Raw genomic sequence first — 20,227 nt, 5'->3', positions numbered from 1 at the left:
TTTTTGACATTAAACAAGCAATGTCTCCAAAGTAAAATATCAGCTGCCTGAACTTTTAAAGAGGCAACACCATCTCTGCTCTACCTGTCTGGGGCTATGCACAGTCCCCTTTTGTCCCAGAGATAGTTTAGCCATAGCACTACCCTGCCACCATTGCTGATACATATTATTCATATCTCACTCAGTACTGGCTTGGTGCCAAAGAAGCCAACTATACCTAAAACTCTTCTGGGGCATCCAATACAGATATGGGGCTTACAGCTTGGTTGTAGTGTATTACACATATTACAGTGGCATTACAGCAAGTATCGTTAAGGCCAATGCTTGCTTCTTTCTTTTTTCTTGGGCATTGGTGAGCTTTATCACATTCCTGTGCTGACCATTTAATCCCCTTTGTCCTCCAGACCATTCAGTAAAAACACTATCCTGATCTTGTAAGTCACCACAGGGAAAGGTTTAGCCAAATATACAGAAATTCATTTATGTAATATCTCTTCATAAGCATTGAGCAGTAAATACCAGGAGGCATAACCATATCATATGAACATGATCTTAGCAGCTGTTCCAGTGCCTCTGTTGACATTTTCAGCTAGGTGCCTTACTTTGTAAAGAATCTTAACACTTCTTCTGTGAGACTCTGAAAATTGTTTTTTTTTATTTATGGAAATTACTGTACATCATAAAGAAATATGAAATAACAACTTTGTTAAACAAGATTGATTTAGAAGCTGGGACAATGAACCGTCATGTTTTAAGGTGTTTGAACTCTAATAGTCTATATAACCAATAAGGTTTCACCAGCCTCTTTGAGTATATCAGGGATTCCTGATGAATTTAATCATGCTGAAGTTATGATAGTTTAATAATAATAATAATAATAATAATTCATTACATTTATATAGCGCTTTTCTCAGTACTCAAAGTTTAGCAGTATTAATAGTCTTGGGGCATCAGAAAAAATCTATCCATTTTCTTAAGCTACATACAGGTTGATAAGCAGAGAAAGTGGCAGAAACTGATCCCACATTTCTGGACCTATAAGGACAGCATTTATCACCAAGTAACCAAAATGTCTTAAAACATTTTTTTTTCAGCCAACAACCTAATTATGATTAATAAGAATATATCTCTGATAATATTTTAATAGTAGTACATTTATGGCTTTTGTAATTTGTTATTTGTATCTTTGAATACCACTCTTTTTGAAATTTCATTGAAGTCCTACTTAGTGAAATGTAAATTATGCCATTTCTGTTAAAATACTGTAAGATAAATTTTATGGCAGTAAAAAAACACTCTTTTACCTTCTGCTCTTGCCAATTGGACCAGTCCTAATGAGGTCAACAAGTGTATTGCTGTGCCAGGGGGAATAGTGCTGTCATATTTAAGCAGGCATTGACAGCTTGGAAAATATTGAAATTTATAAGGCTAGAAAATCAGATGAAGGTTTTGATTTTCTTTCATCTTTGAAAGTAAAAATTCATTAATATTGCAAAGATCAATATATTTTTATGAGGTATTTTTGTAAGTGAAAGGTCTACTGATAATTGTAAAACTTTTGTTGTTGGAAATTCAAAATGTTTTCTGTCAAGAAATTGAAAGTGTGTTAAGAATGCTTATGCAAGTATTGCATGCTAACCTTCAAATACTAAATGAGCTTGGAGCTCTGGCAGTTCTTTTTCTCTATCTGTGATGTGCTCAGCATGCCTAGGTGATACATTAAAATCCTTTGACTTGTTCCCCTTTGTGAACAGTTTATTTTCTGGTTTTTTTTTGTGGTTGATTAATTGTGATTGGATAGCATTCATGTTTTAAGGAAAACAGGGACTTGTTATTGCTGTTGTACTATTATTTTGTACCATTGTACTGTATTTCATCAAACAAAAGTAGTTAGTGCCTTTTAATAGCATATTTGGAAAACAATAGGCTGTCATGTATGAAATAGTAATGAACATGACATATTTTATTTGAGTCTTGAATAATAAAATATATTTAATGAATTGTAGCAGATCCATATGTATAGTATACTTTTTTCTAGCAATTAAAATAATACTGCAGACGTCTTTGGACACTGTAAAGACAATCCTTAGATCTGTATTATTAGTGGAAATAGTTTATTAGTGATAGGAACAAAATTAAATCCCATCTGATCATAGTGGATAGAACTGTAATAACTAATACAACAAAAAGAATAACAGAAATACACAATTTGGCAGTGCTGGGATGCAAGGCAGGAAAGCAGCAGTCCATCACAAATCTTACTCCTCTGTAGGCATAGAGGGTGAGTATTCTCTACATGGACAACAACCAGGCAAAGGATTTGAACCCAAGGTACTGGATCCATGAGAGAGCAACAGTGCACAATGTGCAACCATGTCACCCAGACCCAAGATCAACCTTACTAATTCATATATATCAAGTGAGTATTGAAGCTGTATTACAAATAAACGAGATTCAGGCAAAGAACCAGGACAAGTTTCACTAGTTTTTTTTTTCCTTTTTCTCTGTTGTTTCCACCTCAGTTTTTTTGCCTTATGCCTTGTAATATCAGGTTTAATTTGTAAAGTGGCAACATTATATCAGTTTGTTAAAATAAGACATACGATGCATTTGTTTTTGTGGTGATTCATTAGTAAGTAATCCATTTCTTCTTCCCATGGAAATTTTAAGGAAAAAAAACACCAATTATTATGAAAAGGATTACAAAGAACCAAGTACTCCCTAAAAATAAACATTTATTTTTAACCAGGCAAGTTGTGATTTGTATTAGAAAAATAAAAATATACTAAAATTATCATAAACAGAGATTGTAATAGCCAGAAAGATGCCACTTACCTTTATCTACTGTATGTACACATGCAAGGGAATCCCACTGCTGCCAGCAGGTGTTCCATGGTGAGTCTTTAATGTTCATCTATGCATCCAAAAGTTACAAATCTGAAAGCACACCCATCCATCCATCCATTATCCAACCCACTTTATCCTTACTACAGGGTCATGGGTGTCTGCTGGAGCCAATCCCAGCGCACAAGGCAGGAAACAAACCCCAGGCAGGGCACCAGCCTACCGTAGGGTGCACACACACACACACCAAGAACAATTTAGAATCACCAGTGCACCTTACCTGCATGTCTTTGGACTGTGAGAGGAAACCGGAGTACACGGTCCACACAGGGAGGACCCGGGAAGCGAACCCGGTTCTCCTAACTGCGAGGCAGCAGTGCTACCCACTGCACCACCATGCCACCCCTCTGAAAACACACCACAATTGTAAATGAGGAGCTAAATTTAAAAATCAGAAACAAAGGAACGACAATGCCCTTCTACCATATTTAAAAATAAGTCTCTTGAATACAACATTTGATGGGTATATTATGAATAGTGCATTAGCCTGGGATTCCAACATTATTTTAACCTAATTTTCCTAGCACGATTTAGGTAGCAAGTATGAGAAAGCTTTCTGAACAGATACTCAGCAGCTCAAGAGGAACTCAATACAGACACAATTATTTAAACAAGTACATGCCACCTGTACTGTGTGCTAAGCAGTCACAATTCAGGCATCACGTTTCATTTCATATGGTATCACATAACTATCCCCTTTGACTGTCACATCATGGCCGACTTCAGCTTTAGTGTGACAGAACTGCAAATAGTTAATTTAAATATTAAGCACATTCTTGCATGTACCAAATGTCCTCTCACAACTTCTGTAGACATCCATCTAGAGATCAATTTAATTACGGCTACATCATAACTGAATCAATTACTGTGGAGGACTTAGGTTTGAGAAATAACATGCATGGTTCATTAAATAGCCATGTCCAATTTTGATGGCCATTGCAGTCTGGCAGTATCATTGGTTGTTAAAGTTATTAAAGATATTTAAAGATATTCCCATAATTTGGGCATCAGTTTATTTAGGGTAGACTTGGTGACTTAGTAGGAGAGAGATTTTTGTACCATTCTCTAAAAAATACATTTAGTTTGCTGGCCCATGATTTGAGAAATATATTTATAAGATGCGTAAAATCTTCTTGTCTAAATAGCTAGCCAAAGAAAACATGTTTCCTTTTAGTGTAATCAAGTCATAAACATTTACTATAAAATTTCAAATCTGAAGTAACTTTATGTACTCAGCAGTAGTAAGGAGGAATTTGTGTACTGCAGTATTATTTATGAATGAAAATGTCATTGTAGAGAATATTTAAATGTGTTATTTTCTGCTTTTTAATTGTACTGTGGGTTCTTTCATCATCAATGAAGATGTTGTTTTAGAAGTGATATGATAAAAGTCAATTCAGCCTGTTCTAATGTTGGAGCATATCCTGTAAGCTAAGGACTACCAGAAGCTGAAATGACACATTCAGCTGCTTTGACACATTAGGTTAAGCCAATAGAGTGGATACTATACCACTTTTTCTGTCATTAAAAGTTTGCTTAAACAATTTACTGTATATAAAGTGGTTTTATCTTGCCTTACTATCACATTCTTCCTAGTAATGATCATGTTCTTAATTTATGATTTTTATGCTCATATTCTGTTGCAATCATTGTTTAATTGTTGAATTTGTAATTTCTGCATAGCATGCTGATGTTATAAATGGAAGTGTGCTTACTCTTGAATAATAAATAATAATAATAATTCATTACATTTATATAGTCCATTTCTGAGTACTCAAAGCACTATCCACACAGGGAGAAACCGGGAAGCGAACCCACAATCTTCCACAGTCTCCGTTTATGGACATGCAACTAAGAATTTCACTTTACTTATATGTGTGACATTATTACTTCCACTACTTAGGAAACAAGTAAAATTCAAGCACAAAATAACTACAACATAAAACATAATTTTGAAATATAAGCTGACAACCATAATATAATACTATATATACAAAGAAACGTAGTCAAGTGTATGTTGTGGTCGAGTGAGGAAGAAGTCCAAAATGATAAATGTTGAGGCCTAACCTGGTCGTCCCAATTTAATCCAGGCAAACAGAAAACAAAAGAAGCACTCTGTATGCGAAAAGGAAATACAAATAAGCAAAATAGAGAGCCAGTCAGTCAGGGCTCAAGGGATCTGTTCCTTCACTGAAGGTCATGAGATAGGAGCTCCATCCTGTGTAAGTGCCCTGATCACAGATTGACAGCTTCTTCTGACAGCCCCATGATTTAAAGGTGGGAGACGGGAAGGAGCAGAGCCAGACACACTCACTGGGTGTCGTCTCGGTACTGTAGAGGAAATGGAAGCGGACATGATTAGCATCAGTACTACCTCCCATTCTGGACTGGTAGTACATATCTCAGATTAGCCCCGAGGGTGATCCACTGACATGCATGCAAGACAACGTATTACAAATTAAATCTCTTACTTGGATGTTACCTCAGAATCATGACAGTGGTACAATACTGAGTACACAAATAAAAACAGCAGCATACACAAAATGTATAAACAGTTATATACAATACACACTTATTCAAGAGTACTTACAGTGTATGTTACGAATGGATGTTCAGTAACTTTATGTCCTATGACCTGTGGATTGAAACTGTCTGTGAATCTACTGCAATGAGTGCCAATGGTACTGTACTGTTTGCCTGAAAGGAAGAGTTAGGAAAGAAACTTTGCAAGGTGGCTGAGGTCTAAATGAATCCTGTTTGCATTTCTGAGGCAGTGTGTGTTATCTATGTCCTGGACAGAAGGCATCTGTGTGTTGGTAATATTCTGTGCTGGCTTGACAGTTTTGAGTAAAGCAGGCACCATACCAGGATGTGGTGCAGCCAGTGAGGGTGAACTCCACTGTGTACCTGCAAAGGTCAGGAGAGCATTTGGAGATATCCAGGCTTTCCTGAGCAAGTAAAGGCATTAGAGAGGCATCGACAAAAGCCGAAGCATATTGTGCGATCATCACTTTAAGAAATTCAAAGCTTCTGCTCTTCTTAACAGAATCCATTCACATGCAGAAGGAAGTGTTTTCTTCTTTTTGCTTCCTGAAACCTATGAATATCTCCTTAGTTTTTCTGACATTTAGGCTGGGTTTATATTTCACACGACGCAACTTGTGCTCCTGTGGACATTACTGCTACGATACAAGCACACACATACACTAATGACATTTTAGCATCACCAAATCCCCAAACCTGCATGTCCTTGGAAGGAAACCAAAGCGCACTGTGGAAACCCAACAGGAAAACATGCAAACTCCAGCCAGGGAACACCAGTGATATGACCCCCTGTGAGGCAGTAACGCTACTGCTCCGCTACTGTGCCGCCCACACATGTGTAATTATTAACAGTATTATTTAAATAAAGTTAAATATCCATCCATCTATCTATTATCCAACCCACTACATCCTAACTACAGGGTCACGGGGGTCTGCTGGAGCCAATCCCAGCCAACACAGAGCGCAAGGCAGGAAAAAAAACCCCAGGTAGGGCAACAGTCCACCGCAGATGAAGTTAAATATTTATCTGTAAAATGTAACATACATGCTTTAACACATTTCATCATGAAAGTGATATCAAGTATAAATCTAAGGATTCTAAATCTGCAGAGAGTTGGAATATCATAGATGTAATGTGTTCTGTGTGGCAATTGCTGGGTAGCCAGAAACATGCAGCGATTAACATCTGGGTTGGTTTTAAGATGACGTTTGCGACATTCAACTTTAATGACAAAATGAATGAGATTAAAGTTTAAATTTCTACTTTAATCACGAAATAGACCTTTTTTTCATTACTGTGTCTCGAATTTTTTTTCTCTGTGGCTCAAATAGGCTTCCATACAATCTGATGCTCTTGTGAAGGTGCAAAAAAAAAAAAAAAAGACGGCACAGAAGATGGTATGTGACACTTTTAAAATGTATTGTGTCATTATGATGGAGAATATGTAATGCTTGTAATTCCTATGAGAGAAATAGATGAAGAAAACCACCACGAATACATGTCAGCTTTTATGTTTGATGATTTGCTTTAACACATCGAACCATTCATCAAACATCGAAGCACGCAAGATTGATCCTGTAGGATCTCCAGAGCAGCTTTCTGTCACGTATTGATAGTAAACAAAGACTCTGATGTTATGTTCCAACTTGAACACACTGCACCCCCCCAATTTTTTGCTGGTACTACAATTAGTGCATGCATTGTGTTAATTTCTGAGGACGTGCTCAGAGGATATGTCAAATAAACCCTGGGAATGTGTTGCAGTCATAATGCGTGCGCATATGCATTCTGTGCATGACATATAAAATGGCCCTAAGGGTGTTGTCTTGAAACCACTGTGTCACCATATAAACCATATATATGTTTTTCAAGTCCTGATTTCAGTGAAAAGAGAAGGAAGACGAAAGACTCAGAAATGGCTAGTCAAAACAATTAATACAACTATTAAATATACTATAGGAAAGCAATATAAAACAACCTCAACATAAGCTTTAACATATGTGTGCTATGCTATATACATTAAAGTGGTCCAATAAAAGAACTAACAGATTTAAGTTCTTTAAAAGGCTAGTTTTATTCTTTATCATATACAGTATATAACAAATACACTAAATTTTAATACAAATAAACATCATTTAAAGTTCACTCCATTTGGCAGTTGTCATCTGAACTAAACAGCAGACAACTGTTCTACACTTGTAGGTCTGCATCATCAACACTATCTTTGACGAAGTTGGAAGATTTTTGCAATGGTTGCGAAGATTAAACTGTTTCTTTTCCTAATCCTTTGTTAGTATGTCATTATACTCTTCAATGAGATTTATTCCTCTTTCACCATTGTAACTCACTACCATTATGCATGCCAACAATTCACAAAAAGATTGGATCATCAGTTTCTTGAGAAATAGCTGAGACCTTCCTTTGCCTTTTTCCATAAGAACATCATAGAAGGATGTTATTCTTTCTGTTACTAGATCCACCAGCTTCAGCTGTTTAGATTCATTTGACAGCTTAAAATGTCAAGGAATGTCTGTTAACAGTGGCTTCTTCATTCTTTGTACCATCTCTTCCTTTGAGCCTGCTGAAACTCTGTCATCAGAAAAGGCTAAGCCTGTCAAATGTTCAGACAAAAACCAGAGGTGCCTTGAAAATGCTGCATATGCATTACCGACAACAGGCTAGTTTGGGTAATTGTTAAGAATTGGTAAAGAATGCAACGTGGTTGAGAGAAGTTCAAATGGCAAACGTTGCTTCATTCCACTGTCTGACATAAACAAGACTGACAAAAAGATCAAAATTTGTGATAATCTTGGATTTTTGTGCAGTCACCCTGAACTAAGTCTTAAAAAGGAATATTTTCAGCGCATAAATGACTGGACTAGTTGCAGCACATCAAGTCCACGTGGTAGTCTTGCTGTGGATAAATGAGAGGTTGGCTTTCCAAGCAACCTGCTCTCTGGTCCAGATCTTAAATTAGTGAAGCCATTTTAGTTTCATAACTCCTATATTAAAGTAACACACTGTTACTGTTACAACTGTTAAGTGTAAGGACTTATCGATTGTGAACTTTTTGACACTTTATATAGTCAACATTTTTGTGTGCATAAATATAAGAAATTAAATTATAAATTCCTACTTAGTACTAGAATGTTCTGGAAACTTCACCTTAGTAGTTGATGTTCTCTATTTCTTTCTTTTTTATATTGCTTACAAATCACTTAGCCAGTAGAGTATGCACATAGTAACAATACAAATACAATGTTCTGAATGATGCAACCTCTAAATGTTTCCCAGTCAGGCCAAAACTTCACAGGTAAGCTGGCTCTCCCTAATGGACAAAAATAGGCCTTGTGGTAAAATGTTTCTGAAAACTCTTTGCATTGCTATATACATCCAGCATGTATTTATACATTATACATTTGATTTTGTTTCTATAACTGAAACTTAACATTTTCTGATACAATTCCTTGGACTATTTTCATTGCAGAGGCTTGTATTAATCCAGCATCATGTGATAGCTTTTTCTTGAAGATTTGACCACCTGATGATTGTCAATTTCAATTTTCCTTGAACGCAGGTGATAAAAGAAAGTACATGAACAGAGGATAACGTTTTGAGTTGTGCGTTGCCCAATGGCACAAATTTTGTAACAGTTCTTTTGAGTTTAATTGTAGAAGTTACTTATTATTTTGCTTAGTTCTTTCACTTTGATTTTTGTTAGAAATATTGAAATGCCGAGTGTACCAAATCCAGCTCTGATGATTATGAATCTATCGTTTAAGTGACTATGCCTTCAGTCCACTGCACCTTAGTGCTGTAATCCTGCATCTTAATAAAGTCAGTCCCGGTGGTAATCACTAACAGTAAGAGCTCAGCCTGAAGTGGGTATCATGTCCTTTAATGTGGAATTTGCACCTACAATAGCAGGTGTTCAGGGCATCCAGCAGAGTGACAACAGGGATAATAATTTGTTTAGTTCTTGCCTTTTAATTCTATGTGCTAATCAATAACATAAAAATATGTTACATTTTAAATGGGAATTCAGCTGAAGTCTTTTGTTACACATTTGTTCTTGGATCAGTTCTATCTATTCCTGCATTTAGCATCACTGAAGGCTTTTTCCATAGACAGGCTCCACAATTTTGCCTTTTTGGAGTATTTCCCTTCTGTTCTTCACAGTCTTTTACCGCCATCTAATTAAGTATATAAACCTTTTTTGCATTTCCTTCTAGGATTAATTTAACAATTGAATCTAAGCTGTAACTCTCCAGGGATCGTGAATGAGGCTTTCACATTCTTGCGCAGTACATATTTTCATAAGTTTTAACTATGTACACACCATTTCCTCCTATATAATTAGTATTTCTAATTTGTTTCAGAAGCGAATGGGCATGTGTGAGTGTCTTTTGCAGTAAACTGGTGTCTCCTGCAAGGTTGCTTACTATTTTGCCCAGTGTTGCTGGGAAAGTAAGGCACCCCATATTCCTGTAATTCAAAAAGTAGGCTTGGAAAATTGGACAGAAGTGCTCACCTTTCAAATTATATCGAACCCAGTTTCACTGTTCATACATTGTTCTTTTGAAAACCAATGCTTTCACCTCTTCAATTTGTTCTTTATCACCTACAGTATTCTATAAGAGCATCTCTCAATATGTGATGTGTAATTTTTGTAATTATTACAAACCATTTAAATTTTCATTTTTTATTCTAGCTCTTACGATTTGTTATCCTGCTTTTTATTCTCTAAACATGCTGTTATGGTATACATTGTCTGTGCAATTGATTGCCTTTTGCTATCATGCATTTTTGTACATATAATTTGTTATTCTTCATTTACTTTTAAAGTGTCGAACAATGACACCAGCTTTAAAAATGTTACTGTAAAAAAAAAAAATTGATATTTCAAAATTAAGGTCATACAGTTGTGCTGTAGTTAGCATTACTGCCTCGCCACTTCAGAGTCCTGGGTTCGACTCTCAGCCCAATAAGTGTCAGTGTTAATTTGCATTTTCTCTACATGCCAATTTAGAGTATGTTTCCTTCCACTTGTGAAACTCATGCAGGTGAAGCGGAGTAGTACTTAAGCGTGGGTGCTGGAGTGAGTGTGTAATAAAATGGATGGCTACCCTACCTAAGGTTGGCTTCTGCCTTGTTATGAATGCTGCAGGAATTGGACCTATGTTGGAAAAAACAGGTTTGGAAAATAAATGAAAGAATGATTCCCCATGATAGACATAGCCCACAATAATCAAGGTTACTTTACATTAGGGACAGGATACATAATAAAAGATGCTCACAGTCTCATGTATCATGATGACAAGACATTTAGGAAGCTGTTTCTTATCAGCAGCTCCTGCTTCTGTTAAGTGCCCAGATGTTTATTTCTTTTTCCCCCAAGTGTTTTCCACTTTACAACACTTTCGATTTAGTTTGCTCTTAGTGTTTTTGTTTTTTTTTTAAGAGTGATGCTTACAACTACATATTTGAAGACATATTCTGTATTGGGGATAGTTTACACAGATTATCTTAGTTGGACTTTTTTCCAGTATTCTATGATAGTTGCACAAGTCTTTAATAAATATTAAATAAGGACAGATGATGAAAAAAATATTGCAGTTTAGGGTGCTTCAAACACATAGTAAGAAAAACAAGATAATACTACTATTAATAATAATACATTTAAAAGTAAAGCAAAAATATTAGCAAGTGCACAATAAATACCATAAAGCCTGTTCCACAGTTGTGATGTTGTCAAATGTAAAACCACCACATCGTCCAACATCACACATATTTTACACTCAGTTCTCTTTGAGTGCAGTAGGACAGCAGAAGTTGCTATCCTTGTACCATGCCATGCAATTAGGCATTCTTAAAAGAACTCTTGAAGTCGTAGTGTTACATTTACAGATGGTATCATGTCAAATACCGTTCTTTGTAGTCATGGTTTTGGAAATATTAAAAACCTTCATACTTTTATTATATGTTCAGTAAAAGTAAACATCTAGAAGACATGAATAGCAGGTTAATTGGCAGTTTCAAATGGTCCTTTTGTGAGTGAGAATCTGGGTGTGAATGTTAGTGGGCCCAGAACTAGTCTAGCACCGGTCCATCATGGATTGATTTCCAATGCTTCTGAGACACACTGCGGCCCCTCTCACTCTGAACTGGATTAAGTGGATTTAAAAATGGTATATTATTGTAATTATGCTATATTTTGTAAGTCCACTTGCCTGGCTCTAAGTTGTGTCAAAACTGTGCACTCTGTGTAGTAATTTAGCATAAAGTTGGCATTTAGTGTATTGCTTTACATTTTAAAATTAACTTTGTATAATAAACTGGAGGGCGGCATGGTGGCGCAGTGGGTAGCACTGCTGCCTCGCAGTTGGGAGACCAGATTCTAAATTGGCCCTAGTGTATGCTTGGTGTGTGTGTGGGTGTGTTTGTGTGTGTCCTGCGGTGGGTTGGCACCCTGCCCGGGATTGGTTCCTGCCTTGTGCCCTGTGTTGGCTGGAATTGGCTCCAGCAGACCCCCGTGACCCTGTGTTCGGATTCAGCGGGTTGGAAAATGGATGGATGGATGGGTCGATAATAAACTGGAGTGTGTCTCAGTAATTATTGCATAATTATATCAGTAAAATGTATTTTGTAATGTTCAGTACAAACCTATAAACTAATACCCAATAAAGTATTGTACAAATGTAAAGATTGCTGTGGAAAAAACAGAAAAATATAGTGCTGATTGACCTCATTTAATTAAACAGACATAGAAATCCAGGGTAAATATTCCACTAATGATTATCTGTTGTCAAAAAGATGCACATATCTGAAATTTGATTATATTGATGAAACTAAAGCAGATGCAACCTCAAACAATTTGCAATTTCTATAAAGTAACACCACCTAAATAGCATGCAAGAAATGGGTTTGCACATCTCTACTGAGTGTGAAATGTAATCTCACATTGCCAGTCTCTGATATACAAAGTTACAAGAATGCAATCTTTAAAAAAATACAGATAAAGCAGAACTAATTGAGGGCACATTCATGAAGAAAATGCCCTTTTTCTTTCGCACACTTTCCAAAATGAACTGTAAAACATTGCAAAGTGTGATGATCACACAAAGGGAAATGCTTCTTTTTCAAATTTGGCTTATCTAAACAGAGCAGTTCAGGATGCCAGTCCATTGAAGGACACACTCACAGCCAGTCGTGAACTCACTTACACCAGATTTGAATTAAGCTTACTGTTTATTGGATATAAATTGTCTTTAGTACTAATATAAGAAAGGGCAGACCAGGTTCTTTTTCTTTGAAGACTGTCTCCTTTAATGTGGATGGTGACGTCCTTTACATGGTCTTCAAATCTGTTCTCTGATGCAGTCCCCTGTAATTTCCCTCTATTATATCTGTCCTTTCTGATGCAATCTCCCACAATTTCCCATACATATCAATTTTGATCTGCATCCACACAGTCACATCAAGCTGTGATGCAGACTGACACACCCAGGCAAGTACTTGCCGTCTGCACATTACATGGGTCAGTCAGCACCAGACCACGGGCCGCATTCGGCTGCCAGACAGTACAATGTCCAGGTCTGAAGTAGACAGTACATTTAACGTAAATCGCACATCGCTGTTAGGATCCAGAGTGGCTGCTTCCATCATTAGTTAGGATGCTCCCTTGGCACCCTTCAACATGGAGTGTGTCACACAAAACTTGTTGGGAAAAGACTCAGGGACACAGGACATAGTAGAGGGATTACAAGTCTCAAGTAACCTAAGTGAATCTGGAAATTTCCCAGGAGGTGGTAATAAAATAGTTAGTTGAGGTGGGATGGCCTGGATATCCAGCTCAACATGCTACCACTGTGACTTTCACTTGGAAAGAGTATTGAAAATGTAATGTGTAACAAATTTGATTACAATAACATGTTTTGATTAATTTTATGCAGTAATTTCAGAGACAAAGATTTGAACTTGTCTGTCACATAATTAAACATTATATTGATAATTACAATATATTTAATAATTTAACAGATATCTCGTTTTGGTCAATACATTTACAATTAAAGAAGTTCCAATAAATATTACATTTTACTTTCTAAAAATGAGACTTGTGTAGGGTATACTGAAAATAAGTTTTCAAATAATAACAACTAAGCAGATTTAGAAATATGATATCATATTGATAGTAAAATTAGGTGGGTAGGGAGCCCAATTGACTGTTTAGATGCCCACAGAAAACTAATTTGTTCCACAACACATCACACAGAAGTCATTACTGTTCATTAATGCAAAGCATATTGAAACGTTGTGCCCCTGACATGTGAAATTAAATTCCTTAGTTTAGTGGAAACATAATGCATTGGTTAGACAGCTGCACTTGAGACTTTACTTTTTTTGTTAGATTCACTAGACTGACTACATTAGATATCACTAAAAATGTATTGAGCTGATTTGACAGCAATGCAGTGCATTTAGATTACCGTGATTATGTGTCTTATTTAAACAAATAATGAAAAGTGATGTTAGGAATAATAATTATGAATGCCTTGAACTGACTTCTCTTCCAAGTAGTCATCTTCACACTTTCCGTTCCAGTTTCATTTCTTCAGTGAACAGTTTTTTTTTACTTAGAACTAAGTCAAATTCTTTTTCATTTTTAATGGTAATCTCAGAGTAATTCTCGTCTGGTTTTCTGCAAAGTATATTTTACTACAGTTAGCATGTTCATGTATCTTTAGATGTTTCTTTTACTCTTTTTGACTTAATTTTTTCACCTCTGTTTCTGTTATTCCTTTTCCTAACTTTTTTCTCTTTTTAATATTATGTGCCAACTACCTCTATTATTTCTGAGTATGCTTATCTTTTCCCTTGGGCAGTTAATTACAAGACTGTTTTTAATTTCTCTCTATTCTACAAAGCTGAAGTTGCAAAAGAACTACCTTTATTCAGCCAGTCACTGCCTCCTACAGTTGTGTTCCAGAATTTCACAAATGCCTACCAGTGCTCTGGGCTGAGTAAACAGACATTATGGTAGCTTGCCTGCTCATCCCAATGCACAACCTCTTTTTTCATTTGTCTGTTTTTAATAATTTGTACTCCTGCCTTGCTAAGCTCAATACACCTTGATAGGAATGTCCCCTTACAAAAATAAATAAATGCAATTTGACTGTATCCTTGGGATTGCTTGCACTGATACGGACATACAGTAAATGCCTTGCCACCACTGTCACCCATTCCCGATCAATGTCACAGAGAACCACACCTGATCTTCTTAATGTGGTCAAATTAGAGAAGGATTTGAACTCCTTTGTGCTGACCACTCTGCTTTGTTGACCTAAAGGCTGTACATGTACATTTTGAAATCCGAATGAATATATACAGGACAATGACTTACTCCATGACACCTTTTTATTTCTTCTTTCCTTCCTAATGATTTTCCACCTCTTGAAAATAGTTGTATCTTCTTATCCAGTGGAGGAGAGTTTACTTATTCCCTGATTTGAATGTAGTATATGTGTTATTTACAGTATGTATAGTATTGGTATTGTGGCCTTGATCATGTCTTATTAAGGCTTAATTAAGGCTTGCATTTTATTTTTGCCATAGACCGGATGACAGTTTTATCATGACAGTACATAACAGGAAAGAAATTTAAGGATTGTAAATGATGTTCTTATGAACCGGAGCGATACACTTAACTCCCAGCTAAATAAATGTGCAGAATGGAGTCAGATACTGTATGCAAACTAATTAACACCCGTGCAGAATATGTGATGATGGCAATGAGTCTGGCTTCTTAAGGGATGTTAGGAACATAATTAATTGATAATAACAGATGTTATTATGCACATTTATTACATAAGAAAAAATGAGTATCTTGCATGTTTTAGAACAGTATGGGGCAATATTTTTATAAGAGATCATTTTAAAGTACTCAGGAATTCAGTTTTGATTTTGATATCACTTATGTATTGTTGACAAGTATTTATCTGCATATATTTTTGTATACAAAACTTAATAAGATCAAAATAAAAAAAGCATAGAGGTGGAACTCAAACCATAATGCTACTGACCTGTAGTCACATATGCTACTATTCCAAAGCCTACCTAGACTAGATTACCCTTAATATTACTATAAGATGTGCAATTTCATTGTACTTTCCTCAAATGTTTTGACATTTAGATTAACTTTTCATTGAGGTTGATTTTTATTGATCATTAGTGTAAACAGTTCTATAGGTTATCTGCATATAGCCAAGAATTTCTTGTCGGTTAGTGAGTCATTTAGAGTGTTTAGGTTCCTAGGTTTACCAATTTGTTTGTATTGTGGCATTTTGTATTTATTCATTTTGTCAAGCAAGTAAAGATAGAACATTTTCTAAGATTTCTGGAAAAAAACTACACTTAACAAATTAATTGAATTACTTTAAATTCAATTTTTATGCGTAGTGTCCTAATTTGAGTAGTATAAAGAACTTAAGTAGTGAGTGCCTTGTAGGAGAATTCAACTGCAATTTAGGAAGTAAACCTGTATATAAGTAGTCACCATTCAGATCATTAAATATTCTACCAATGTAATATCCAATGTAATATAAAAAAATGAAAATTATGTTAACTACCTTATAGCTAAACATGTTTTCTGTCCCAACAAATATTTTTAGCCATTTATGGTTTTAATAAACTGTATAGCTAACATTAAAATATACTTTAGTTACATTTTAATCTATGTACATAGGATTCGTATGATCATACATATCATACATAGGAATCATAGGAAAAGTCTTCTTCTTCTTCTACTTTCAGCTGCTCCCATTACGGGTCACCACAGTGGATCATCTTTTTCCATAACTTCCTGTCCTCTGCATCTTGCTCTGAATGACACTGCCCAATATTTTACTTTTAAAACATAGTTCAGATTTTTAGGACAGGTCTAGTGTACAAGATATATTGTAGGGTATATATGTGACAAACAACCTGTCTTTTCTGATAAGGAACCACAGTGCACCAACCCAACCTGAAATTTTGTTCATTAAATGTAAAAAGAATAAACAATAAGAACACATGTTCATAGAAACAATAAACACCTATTGAGCTTTATGGGTCTGTTTTCATGGGTACAATGTTGCTGTAAAGTTGCAGGCAGGTTTCACGTTTTCACCAAACACAATCAATCTTCTTCTCACTTTTCTCCACTAGCACTCATCCACATCGACTGTTTACTAGGAATCACCTTTCCCTGGCCTGCTTACCATACTGGACTTTGTCTGGGCAGTATACTCATCTTTAAGTCAACTACCAAGGGCTTTCTTTTCCCAATTTCTCTCTCTTTCTTTCTTTTTTTGGGATTTCCTTCTCTTCTATCTAGAATCCTATATTTGGGTGTCTGGCTTCAAATGTGGGATAGCCTGTAACAATCTATCATTCACATAAAATGAGGGAAACACTCCATTATTTTTATTATTATATATTTGGCTGATGATGCCCAGAATCAGAGCACAGGCATTCATGGGGCTTGCTTAATATGAACTAGCTAATGTAAGGTTTAGATTGAAGCAGTTGCAATTCTTGATTCACTAGTGCCTTCTTGTTAAGCTCAGATATACAGTACCATACTGCAATAGAATTTTTCCAGAGCCTATTGAGAAGTCCACATTGATTACAATTCTATCCCCTTTAGTCCACTATGTTACAAGAAAGTACCTAAAGGAAAGTCAAATTATTTTAATACCTTTAGTGGTGAACAGGCATCCCTTCCCAGTCAGGTTATATGTGTCAAGAAACCATGAACCACGGGAAAGAATGTGAGAGAGCATTTTATAAGACAGCTTCTGATCTTGTGGGTGTTTGTGCGAATCACCTGATAATGGAAGTGTTTTTGGTATGGAAGTAAACAAGTCACCCAATCTGCTAGACAGATCCCTGCCTAATGAAACAACCTGGGGGTCATTTTTATTTTATTATTAAATCCTCCCTGCGTGTAGTTTACAAGTTCTCCCCGTGTCTGCGTGGGTTTCCTCCGGGTACTCCGGTTTCCTCCCACAGTCCAAAGACATGCTGGTTAGGTGCATTGGCGATTCTAAATTGTCCCTAGTGTGTGCTTGGTGTGTGTGAGTGCGCCCTGCGGTGGGCTGGGATTGGCTCCAGCAGACCGCCGTGACCCTGTAGTTAGGATATAGTGGGTTGGATAATGGATGGATTATGTAGCAAGGCCTTATGTACACTTCTCTGGATCTTCATAACACCTACATAGCATCAGTAAAGTGTTTATTCATCTCTGCAATAGGACCACCTAACAAACCTTAAATTTCCAGTGGCTTAACTGAGACACACTTTTCTTGATATTACATATTTAGTAGAAAACCTGTGAATTCTTCATATAAACATCATATATGATGCATATATATATATATACACGTGCATATATTTCCATCATGTCAATATGCCACACCACACACAGATGAATAACCTATCTACTGATGTTTGATAAGTGTTATGAAGACTAAAAGAAGCCTTTGTTACATAAGAGTGAATGTGTAATAGGTGCATTTTTTCAGTACCTAAACTAAACTGTTAAAACTATTTTTTAAATGTTTCAGTACATTATGTTAATAATAATATTTTTGTAAAGTTTTGCCTATATTCTCCTCGCTCAAGATGGCAATTAAGGGAACGAGAAAGTTTCAGTTTTACACAAATTATAGATAGTACTGTTTCACACAGAGAATTCTAAATACAGATCCATAAGCAGAATGCATATGGATCCAGTTGCCTAGCAGTACAGATTTGTAGTAAATGGCAAATTGAGAAACCGCATGTCTTGATTGTTTTGAAAACACTAGAGTAATAGAAATTGAAAAGTTATTTTGGGTTTAATGATTTTTTTTACATTTTTAATAACCTTAATGGCTACTTTGAGCTCATAGTCATTAAGCTTGAAATAGACTTGTTCCATAGGAGGAATAAACTACAATACACATGTTAGGCCTTTTTAGTATAGAAAGTAGTTTGGTTTTCCTTTGTCATGTAATAGTTTTATTTTTAAAGTAGCTATAAAAATAAAATATGACTGAAGAATTGGTCCTTTTTTGTTTTCTTTACCTTTTAAATTAATCTAACTTTACTTAAAATAAATCTTGCAGTTGGGTTAAACAACTGATAATATAACAATTAAATATAGGATAAAATGTACAGTATTACCAGCTCAAGAATTCAAAATGCGACATATTGCATTCCAGACCCTCTCCAGTGTCAACGGCAGTAAGGTCACATTTGATATGAATAATTCAGCGCACAGTGCTGGCTGTTACATGTCACTTGAGGCGGTAGCACAGAACAATGGCAAGATAAATATTGTTAAAATCCACGGGTATCAACACTGAGCTGTGGAGAGGAGTGCTGGTAAATTTTAAGTGACTTTAAAAAAAGAAAAACAGGTCGCTATGGGACAGATTAAAAATGAACAATGCCATACCTTTCTTGTGCTTTCCTAAACACATATTTCAGTGTATTAAAACTGAGCCACAATTTTACAACATGAGTTACTGAAGGCATCTGCATGCAAATGCTACAAGGGTCTGCCAAAAGGCATTTATAGTACAACTGCATTCAGTGATAAGGAAAAGGCTTTGCTGAACTAAGAGTTTTTCAGGATTTATTTATTGAGTGGTTTGGCCTTTTTTATTTGAATACCTCTTAATGTTCTGAAGCATATTTTTTACGTGCACTCTGTCTTCTTCAATGCTATCTGTACATTAATGTATTACTCATTTAAAACATGAAAACATTAAAGTGAGATTGTTTTTCTTCTGATGTATTCATTATTACAATCTGGATTAAAGGGTCACTTGTTTCATAAAGCAGATGGGATGGCATTTGTACAATGCACAGAACAGTAAAGTCTCAGTTCAGAAACAATCTAAGCACTATGCTAAGGATGGAAGAATTTCAGTATGACTAAGAAAAGTTCTTGTTTTTTCTTGAAATGCATGTTTATTCATCTGTGTCGGATATTATTGCTTATCTAGAATCATAGATATCTCTAGCGCCTTCAACACCATCCAACCTCTGCTCCTTAGGGACAAGCTGACAGAGATGGGAGTAGATTCATACTGTACCTGGTAGCATGGATCGTGGACTATCTTAAAGACAGACCTCAGTATGTGCGTCTCAGGAACTCCAGGTCTGACATTATGGTCAGCAACACAAGAGCGCCGCAGGGGACTGTACTTTATCCGGTCCTGTTCAGCCTATATTCAACGGACTTCCAATACAACTTGGAGTCCTGTCACGTGCAAAAGTTCGCTGACGACACTGCTATCATGGGCCACATCAGGAGTGGGTAGGAGGAGGAGTATAGGAACCTAATCAAGGACTTTGTTAAATGGTACGACTCAAACCACCTACACCTGAACACCAGCAAAACTCAGGAGCTGGTGGTGGATTTTAGGAGGACCAGGCCCCTCATGGACCCCATGATCATCAGAGATGACTGTGTGCAGAGGGTTCAGACCTATAAATACCTGGGAGTGCAGATGGATGATAAATTGGACTGGACTGCCAATATTGATGCTCTGTGTAAGAAAGGACAGAGCTGACTATACTTCCTTAGAAGGCTGGCGTCCTTCAACATCTGCAATAAGATGCTGCAGATGTTCTATCAGACGGTTGTGGCGAACGCCCTCTTCTACATGGTGGTGTGCTGGGGAGGCAGCATAAAGAAGAGGGACGCCTCATGCCTGGACAAACTGGTGAGGAAGGCAGGCTCTATTGTAG

The 20,227-nt window shown here is 36.3% G+C and overlaps 1 protein-coding gene across 5 annotated transcripts in view; it reads left to right on the top strand.

The window, feature by feature from the left end:
- The window catches only part of enox1 (ecto-NOX disulfide-thiol exchanger 1), a 722,268-nt gene that overhangs the window by 685,229 nt on the left and 16,812 nt on the right, over nt 1-20,227 (top strand). The window lies entirely within an intron of this gene.

This window comes from Erpetoichthys calabaricus, chromosome 4 (assembly GCF_900747795.2).
Source record: "Erpetoichthys calabaricus chromosome 4, fErpCal1.3, whole genome shotgun sequence".
Classification (NCBI taxonomy): Eukaryota; Metazoa; Chordata; class Cladistia; order Polypteriformes; family Polypteridae; genus Erpetoichthys; species Erpetoichthys calabaricus.
The sequence above is the reverse complement of the archived record's forward strand: the minus strand, read 5'-3'. Positions and strand labels throughout refer to the sequence as shown.